Raw genomic sequence first — 10,117 nt, forward strand, 5'->3', positions numbered from 1 at the left:
TGTCATCAGAATACATCGCAAATAGAATTTTTCAAATATCTAGCCTGACTTTGGCAAGCAAAAGTACATCAACAAACTCTGCTTAGTCTGCACAGTTCACCAGTGCATATTCTGCCTAGTCCACTAGGAAATACCTCATTTTCCATTCCCACCTCCAAAATATCACTAGGAGATTGGACTCAGTCAGCACAAGGAGCTGGGGAGACCTTGGGGATTCATCTGCTGATAAAGCATCTCCAACCCCGATCCCTCAGTGCTCCAGGCTACCCCTACTTCTAATGTCTTGAGAGCTCATGTTATTTCCCCAGTCACTGGGGCTGACAGCACTTTGACAGTAAATGTGCTTGAGGATAAGGGGCACCACAAAAACCTCAGCTTATAACCCAGTGGCTTTGAGGAGGTGGACTGAACAAGAAGCTGAACTCAGGGCATCTCCTCTGTTCAGATACTGCTCTGCATTCACGGAGCACTTACAACAAATGCTATAAACATATCAGAGCTTGCCAGAACAAAGCAAAGTAATAAGCAGCTCCATCTCTTAATAGTCTCTCCTGGACAAAAGGTGATATCTTATTCTAAAATGCTGCAAGAGTCTGTAAGCAACATGGTTGCTATTGCTCCTGCTCTCACCAGAAGACAAATGTTTCTTCCAACTTTTAGGTTTACATTAGTTCCCTTGTCTTGATTTTTTTTTTTTTCGGAGGATCAGAATTAAGGAGAACATGGAAAGGGAGAAAAAAAATCTGCAGTGAGTTCTCTTATGTATTGAGCAAGTCAGCAAAGAATGTCTTTTCCCAAATGCCCCACAATTTGCAGCAATACATTCACACTGCATGCAAACATCATCCTAGATTTTCTGCATTCGCACACCAATTCCTTTGCACTACTCTAATGATGTGAAGCAATCATAAGTCTGTGTCCATCAGTGCCAACTTTATAAAGCACTTTCCCACTGGAGTGTCTCAAATCAGAGTGAACAAATATGAGAACTCCACTGAACTATCCCAGCAGCAGGTGTGACTATGGGCAGTTGTGGGAACAGCACGAGGGATATCATCAATTGAGCTTGAATCAGAAAGCAAGCTACAGGAGGTGATACTTTCCAGACCTCTGCCCCAGCAGAGAAAAGAGATACGGCTTGTAGGAATGTGCAAAGCAGGTTGTAATATGGATTTATATGGCTGGAACCCAACTGGCATGGCACAAAGAAAGAACTGTGGGCTTCAGCATATGCCAGGACCCAGAGTAAAGTCTCTGCAGTGATCCTGGACATATGCTCCTACAAGTTAAAACTTGTTCTTCTGCATCATCCCTCAATTTAATGTGTTTACTTTGCTCATCCATTTGTTCATTTGTACAGACACATTTGCTTTCCAGTTTGCTCTTGGGAAGGACTAGAAGAAGGAATGCACATATTAGGGTGTGCCTGGAGCTCTTTTACCTGTATACTTGCAAGATAGTGAGACCCTCCACTTTCACTTCATAGACTTAATATATTTTATGCACAGGTACACATGCATGCATGCACTCCTCAGTTTCTTCAAATATAAAACAAAGCTTGAATACTGACCCTGGTGGGATGCAGAAAGGACACGTCCTGCAGAGTGAAGCCCAGGAGCAGTAGCCAAGGGCAGGGAGAAAGCTGCTATCTCCTTCAAGTAAATTCAGCTCTTTCTCATAAAAAGACAAATGCAGTAACAAGAAGATGACCCAGACCTCTTTCCTCCTTCACTTCCATCACACAGAGAGCTTGCATTTGGGCAGACAGTTTTCCCTTTAATGATCCAAATCTACTGAATCCCACAGCGTCCAAGCAGATTTTGCTATGGATGTGCTTCCTCAGCACTACAGGAAGAAAGTACATCCCACACAGATTTGGCCAATCTCACCTTGCTACTGCATGCTTTGGATCATCGAAGTGAATGATTAATGCTGAACATGCAGTCCTGCTAGGTGCAGGAAAAGCAAACTGCAGATTTTCTCCCATGAACTCAACCAGAACTCAACTTAGCACTGTCCCACTCTAACATTTCATATCACAGAATCATAGAATGGCTTGGGTTGGAAGAGACCTCAAAGATCATCTAGTTCCAAGCACTAGATCAGGTTGCCCAGGGCTCCATCCAGCCTGGCCTTGAACTCATTTCTTGTTGCAAAAAAACCCCGAACTACCCAACAACCAAAGACATGCATTTTCAGTGTATCAAATAACACTGCTGTGAAAATCTGAGCAAGAGGCACTGGCAGAAGCAGGGAAGTTTCCAAAGCTCCAAGCGATGAACTGCTCCCAACACCTCCATCAGCCCTGACAAACACCGTACCCAACTCCTGCCATATAAGGTGTGGATGTCTCTGCCAAGGCAAGCTGAGCTTTAATGCTGCAACTAAAAGGATGAGAGTGTACTGCCTAAATCTGGCAGGCTCCTGAGCAGGGAATGCTCTTTATCATAAATGTTTCTTAAGTTATTTGGGAAAAGAAACGTAAACGAGAAGAGAGTTTGCAGCCTCTAAATTAATGTATTTTTCCCCTCTAATCTGCTGTCCGTGGTTTCTGACTGTGCTGCCTGCTGCATTTTGCTAGTGCTTTATAAAACACAGGAGTAACTAACACGCACAGAAATCACAAGGCAATGACTGTTGCTGAACCACTGCCTCTCCTCACAGCCTGTACCAGGTGACGGGGAGTTAGCAACTGCCACAGAACCCCCGGACAAATATCTTTTCAACCCACTGAACAACTATATATATATGTAACTCCATTTGTCATGACCGAGTAGCATTTCTCAATAAAATGTGAGAGCGATATACAGTTTGCAGCCAACCTCCCAGTGGTTTCAGGTTATATCCACGCTTCCTCCCCAAAGTGAAAAAGTCAGGGATGATTCTGGCACAGCGTTCACCCCGCCAGAGGCGCAGCACCGGAGCTGCTGTGCAGAATCACTCCTGAAGCAAAGTTAGCCAGAAACCAACACCCAGCCTCCACCTCCTCCAACCCTTCAGCAAATATGCCACAGCTCCGCACTCTCCACTTTCTCTTCTCTCCAAACAAAGCTCTGAAAGCAAGAAGCTGGACGAGCACAAAAGCACAGTGAACGCACCCGGTGGCTCCGGGAGGGAACGCCGCAGCTCTTACCTCTCTGTCGGTGGGAGATGGCAGCCCGGAGCTGTGCTGGGGGATCGGAGGATGCCGCGCTGCTTCCCAAGCTGCACGAGGCCTGGCCTGTGCTCATGAGCTGCCCCTGTCAGATTTTCCAGCAGCAGAATTGCAGCCAAGTCCCTGCCCATGCCTGAAGAATTTCCTGAACAGCATTCCCGTTCTTTTTCTAACTGCTTTGAAACCACACTGTCCGTACTTCAATAAGGCTTTGTCAGGCCAAGTTACAGCTACTGGTCTGGCTCCAGATAGCAATTGAAAACACATGTGTTTTGCATTAAAAGCCCCCTTCTCTACGCACACATTTATACACAGACCCCCTTTCTGCACTCAGCCCGGGACTCTGCATGCCTTACATTTGCAGCTCGTTTGCTAAATTCTAGCCATTTTTGTTAAAAAGAAGATAAATGCTATGTTGGTAGGGATATATTTTCTGGGAAGAGAAAAAAGAGGCTCAGCGGGATTCCACCCCGTCACGATTTGCAGGTACCAGTTGCTGTGTGTGCCCAGGTTAACAGCCAGCTTTGCCCAACCCCAGCAAGCACGGAAACACAGGAAATAAAATTCCAGTTCACCACCGCTCTCCTCTTACCTTTGCCTCTGTCTCTTCCAAAAACTGTGTGAAAAGAAAGCATATTTTTAGCATCTCTAGACTGAGTTCAGCACATCAGGACTGGATCCTAATCTTGACACATACTCCTGTATCTGCTTATACTAAAAATAATACAACTATTTTTGAGTACTTACATCCCTCTCTGCTTTTCAGCTGTCCTAACCCTTTACAAATATTTTAAGCACCTTGCATCTTTTTTCAAAGAGCTTTAACATTACTCTGGCATTGGCTTAAGAAAAAAATAAAATAGAAGATATAGTCTTATACCTTTCATCAGAATGGGTCCCAGTACTTAATATCTGTAATCATTTCCAGGCAGCACCATGGGTCAAGGCAGCAAACATGAGCTCTGCAACTCGAGGTGCCCTGTGCTCGGAATGCGCCTGCAAAGCAGAGCTGGAGGAGATGTGGAAACACATATGGATGTCCCCCTTCTTCTACCACAGCTAAGTCCCACCAAGGATGAAACACAGCAGCAGAGTTGTCAAGGTAACAATATAGAAAAGAGACAGTTTAAAGAGAGAGAGTTGTGTTTTTTCCCTCTTAATGTTCCTTTTCAAAACCGTACACTCCACTTCTATCAGGTTATTCTGTTCTGTGATTTACAGAAGTGCGGAGTCCAGATGAAGTGTTTACAAGAGACAAATGCAGCTGAGATTGAAAATAATTGAGAGTCTTATGGGTGGCCTGATCAAGAGCTCCCCAAAGGCAGTAGAGAGAGCCCATTGCCTTCCATGAGCTTTGGATCAGGTCCACAGCAAGGAGCCATCCATCCAGCAGGAAGGAGAGATCCGCACCCAAGAAACACTCATCTCATAACTCCAGCAAAATGCCACCCGCTGGTCAGCAGTATCACCCATGTGCCTTGGCAGTGTGCATGGCCAGACGCTGGCAATCTGCACTAGCACCTGAACTACACTGACTTCAGAGGGAACATACACCAAACAAGGTGCTGCTTTGCAAAAGAAATGACAGTAGGAAACCAGGTAACCCTTCTGCTTCAGTCTGCAAGACTATGAGCCAAGCGAAAGGTGTGCATGCAAGTCACACATACACAAGCAGTGGCAAGAGCATTTCAGATTTAATTGCACAGCTTGTGAGCAATCCGTTTATGCCAGAACAGAAACCACGGACTGTTGGATTGCAGGTTGGGAGAGCAATCAACTAAAGGCAGCTAAAAGAGAGCCTCCTAAACAGGCTACAATGGTAATGATGATATTCTTTGGCTTGGCAGCCAGCAACAGCTGAAACCACCAGTGCCTGAAACCTTTGGAGTCCTTTACTGTAAATAATTTGAAATACAAAACTATGAACAGCAGATTCATATAACTAGGTTTTCAGTTGTAATAGACAATCAGGCATCTGCAGAGCTATTTGCAAGATGAGAGCAGAGCGGCCCTTGACTTCTGCCTTAAATTTCCCCATGGCGTTTGTTCAGCAAACTGGTTACATATGGCGACAGGAGGAACTTCAAGGGATCGATGTCTGTTTTAAGTTAAGCACATGCTTCAGTGCTTTGTTGACCAGAGCTTTTTATGGCAGCCTGACTCCGGCAGGACTCAGTCAGATCATTTACCACATGGCGTATGGCCTCCAAACTTCATCACTTATCTGTACGAATACGGTCTAATGTTGGTTTTCAAATCTTTCTCAGTGTGGATCTCTAAATATTTGCCAAAAGTGGTGCGTACCCCTTTAATAAACTCCCAGTGAAGGATTTCTATGTCCCCTATACAGAACTCTCTTTTTCTGTCATTTTTCACAGTTTCCTGGGGAATATCCTCCCAGATGTCTGTAGACCACAGGCTGCAAACTACTGCTGAAGATAACTTAATCCCTTATTAAAAATGTAAATGATCTCCTCTGTTTATGTGCTGTACTTACCAACTTCAGAATATTTATGTGAGTTAGTATCATGCTGGCAGGTAGATACATGTGGAGGTGACAGCATTAATATTGCATTTTTTCCATTGGCATAATTAGTAGGCCAAGTCTATAAATATTTACATTAAATCTGTCAGGCATCACACTAACCTCGCTGATAACTTAAGGGTGTCTTACTGTAAACTGCATTAATGTCTAACTATTTTGTCACCTAGTAATACATAAAATACTCCTTCGAGCTAAGCCGTTTCGATTAGGCTGTTTTTATCTCTTTCTCATTTGGGTATGGGGTTTAAAGATGCTTCGAGTATCAGAACCGTGGCTCAGGAACTGTTCTTTTTTCTATCATCGAGCTATCATTTCTGTTACTGCCAGCGCCACCAAAAATATACGAACCTTGCAAGCGTAAAAGTGAAGTTGATGTCGACATAACTATCTGCATAACTGCTATTATTTCTCAGTTCGGCAGGGTAATGAGGGTTAAAAAATAAACTACTAGAGCTCTTTGGGAAGATAATAACAAATTAATCCCCCCAAAGCCCTACTATATTTGCAGCTGGAGTACTGCAAAGCATAGGAACTTCATTTTGCATGGGAGATCCACCCCCAGTAGATCCATGAAGTTCAGCAAAAGGAAATTTGTGAGACTTACAGCTTGCACAGCAAAGTCTCCATTTTTTTGTGGGCACTGGAAGAGTGTTCCCAGAGTAGCAGCCATGGCAGCAAATTCCCCAGAGTTCAGGAAGCATCTGGACAACGCTCTCAGACATATGGTCTGATCTTTGGTCAGCCCTGTGTGGAACCAGGAGTTTGACACAATGATCCCTATGGGGCCCTTCTAACTGATATTTTCTATGATTCTATGACATGCTGTTCTCTACCACACTTTTCTCTCTCTTTTCATAGCAGTGGAACCACTGGATGTTACCCAGAGCACCATGTCCAGGTGCCACCAGAACTGAGCTGTTGGAGTTCTGGATACCCTGCAGCTGCCCACTGTTAGCTCTTTGGCTTCCACCTACCCTGCACTAAATCCCTGGGAGAGGAGGAATTTCAGTAATTCATCTTAACTCCTCATTAAGCCACTCGGCATTAGGAATCTCCGTATGCAGAGATCAGAGTCAGACCTCAAGTGCACCAGAGATGCACTCAGTCACACCAATTTGCAATGCTGGCAAAAAGGGTTCAGAAAGAAGAAAGCTCCTTTTCCAGCACTTATACCTGACCTACAGTTTGCCTTCCAGAGTATTCCAGATGTAGCCAAAAATTATTTAATCCTTACTGTTGACTTAGCAGTACACATAACTAATTCTGTTTAACTGATAATATCTGTTTGCATACAAATCTAAACTCTGGGATTTTCTTGCCACGCAGATTTCCAGGGGCTTGCTGAAACATTCCCAATACCTTCCTGTGAAAATCAGGGCAAAGCAAACACACAGAAAGTATCAGCACACAAACACAGGCATGTGTGCACCTGGAGGGAAGGAAGAAGTCAAAATGAAATTTTAAATATCTGAAGGAGATAATTAAGCAATCCCTTGTTCACTGTTTTTCTCTAAATGACTTTTTTTAATCCATTAAATCTCTTGAAATATCATAACAGAATAAATATAAACGTTCACATGTTTTTAAACTCTAAATTGAAGGAAATTATCCGCATAATAGTTATCAGTTTAAACCATCCTCAGCTTCAGACACCTGTAACAGATCTCCTGCGTATCCATATGTACAGGGAGAAGCTGAGACTCATTTGAGCTCCATTTTCTTAAATGCAGAATTAAGGTAACTAACGGATTAGAAGGTTAACTATTTGGGGCCAGGAAAAGCAGCTGTAGGAAGGCAGCAATGGGTACTTACCATGGATTTGCCCAGCTCTGAGTGTTCAGATGGGATAAAGGGCAATGTGATGAGAAATGGAGAGGAGGAAGGCGATCCCCAAATTTGCTTAGGTAGTGGTAGCAGTTATACAATAGGAATGGTCAGAGGGAGAAAACCTTTGTGTGTGTGTGTGTGTGTGTGCGCGTGCAGCAGAGCTGCAGGTCTGATTTGATGGTAGGGAGCAAAATCTTACTGAAGGGCTGCAGCTGAATGAAGGCACAAGGGTCATCAGGTAATCACAGACAGTGTCAAGATGGGCTTGCTGGACAGGCGAAAAGGAAATGGGAGAAAATGAAAAAGCATTTGTGTGCATGTGTGTGTGTGTGTGTGTGTTAGGAGCCTGTTGCAACTTGAGATGGAGACTGTGCACACAACAGTGAGCTGCAAGAGCCAGACCTGCAGCCTCTGCATCCTCACCCACGTCTGTGTCTTCAGCAATAAATACGGGCTCGTTTTTGCAAGGCATCTCTAACAGTAGGACTGGTTATGAGATACAAAATCTTCTAATTCCCTGAAACTAAAGGCAAAGAGATGAAGAGGGCTAATGCCTTATAGCCCTGCTCTCTGAAGCAGGCATTCAGGATTCTTTGAGCATCATGTGTATGGGAAATTCCATTAGTGGCAGAGGTAACCCTGAAGGAACCTTGCTTCACACAACACTGGGTTATGTAGGTGCGAGTCCTGAATTTCACCCCTTGTGCTCAGTGGGAGCCTCCAAACAGCAGTATGACAGTGATGCAAACAAACCCCAAAGTCTCAATTTCATGATCATTTTATAGGTGAGTTGAGGAACAGGTCAAGTCAGCTGTTGATGCCACTGTGCCACTTATACAAGTCTCAAAACACAACAGAAGTTCAGGTGAAGAGGCCAAGCAGGTTAGGAATTCAAGTACTGACTATGCCAGAATAACAGCAAGCTCACAGATAATGTTGTAGGGGTTGATGTGCATCACCTGTACTGAGAGCAACCTACTCCTATAATGGCTATTTGCTCCTTAGGATCTGGGGCCTGCAAACTCCCTGAGCCCATCTGCAGGTTGTAGTGCCATGTTCCTTTTCCCACAGGAAGCAGAGATGTATTTACCCACCGGCCACAGAGTGCAGCCAGGAGCACATCCAGCTCCTCTCAGCACCACTGTAATTATTCTGATGATTTCAGCCATTTGCAGGCTCTTCTCAGAAATAATTTAAGGCCAGTAGAGCTTGTTAATAGGTACAATGGGAAAGTGTTCCTTTTCATTTCTCTGGTAACATTAATGTAATTATCCTGAATCATTCTCAAACTACGTGGGTTGTAATTTCAAGGCAATATTACTATTACAGAGCCCTGTTCTTCCAGCCAGCATGTGTCATACTCCCCATCCAGAAGTTATTTATCAATAATCAGAAAGGTCTTCATTTACAAACAATAGAGCCTCTTCATTTGCAGCACGACAAGGAAGCAGAACAGGTGCTGCCGTGTGAAGGTGTACAAGTTCCCTGGCTGCTCCTTTGTCTGCGAGACTGGCATAAGAAATGCAACACATTAAAAATAACCATGAAGATTAATTTCATACAGGCATAAGAGCAAATACGCAGTTGACCAGACCAATAATTATTCTTCTATTACAGTCTTAATGGTATCCAAATTTATTGCTCTTATCTGAGCAGCCTCACCCTTGCCTCTTTCAGGCGTACAGCTTCTCTCTAAGTTGCAGTTAGATATATGCCCCAACAAAGGCAAATCTTCACTTTAGCCATCTACAATAATCATCTGGGGAAAAGTTTCAGTTTTTCTGCCATATCTGTTTTTTTTTTGAGAATGTCTATGCCATGCGGCTTGCATAATGCAGAGAGGGCTTGATGCTCAATAGATGTCCTATTATTCATCACCAAGTTTAACAGCACCAAATGTATCCAAATTTGGCTGTACAAAACAATTTTCATAGCCAGCCTATCTTTTACAAAGCAATTAGCAGGTCTTGCAGAACACTATGAAGGCAGGCTGTTAGTCCATAAACAACTGTGGACATTGCCACCTGTTTTAATGAGCCGTGGAAGGTCAGTCTGGATACTAAGTCTTCTGTGCAATTGCATGAGTCCCCTGAGATGGCCAGCAGCAGTCTTCATAGAATCACAGAATCATGAAGGTAGGAAAAGACCTCTGAGATTATCTGATCCAACCATCCACCTACCAACAATGCTGCCCACTAAACCATGTCTCTCTCAGTGCCATATCTACATGTTTCTTAATGCCTCCAGGGACAGTGACATCACCATCTCTTTGGGCAGCCTCTTCCAGCACCCAACCACTCTTTTGGAGAAGTTTTTCTTAATATTCAACCTGAACCTCCCTGGCACCACTTCACACATAATACCTGAGCCAAAGCTCAGATACTATGACATTAGCCACTCACCACAAGGCTGAAACCTGCTGTATATCATCCACACTAGAACACTAAACAAGGAGATAGCAGCTCTAGTAATCCAAATCATGAGTAATCTCTGGCCAAATTTTGCAAATTCTTTCTCTTTGCTTATATTCTGCAGGAGGTGATAAGATACATACTGCTCATGACAGTATGCAGACATTTGGATGTAGCAGA

At 43.8% G+C, this 10,117-nt stretch overlaps 1 protein-coding gene across 2 annotated transcripts in view; it reads right to left on the reverse strand.

Annotated features, from left to right (window-relative positions):
- Positions 1–3,259, reverse strand: part of SGCD (sarcoglycan delta) — a 160,642-nt gene extending 157,383 nt beyond the window's left edge. The window contains exon 1 of one of the 2 annotated variants that reach the window (XM_031555711.1): positions 3,134–3,259. The gene's annotated coding sequence lies outside the window, so the exon portion shown is untranslated. The remainder of the gene's footprint in view (positions 1–3,133) is intronic. The other variant, XM_010719032.3, reaches the window with a different exon arrangement.
- Positions 3,260–10,117: the final 6,858 nt, after the last annotated feature.

The sequence above is a fragment of the Meleagris gallopavo genome, chromosome 15, assembly GCF_000146605.3.
Source record: "Meleagris gallopavo isolate NT-WF06-2002-E0010 breed Aviagen turkey brand Nicholas breeding stock chromosome 15, Turkey_5.1, whole genome shotgun sequence".
Classification (NCBI taxonomy): Eukaryota; Metazoa; Chordata; class Aves; order Galliformes; family Phasianidae; genus Meleagris; species Meleagris gallopavo.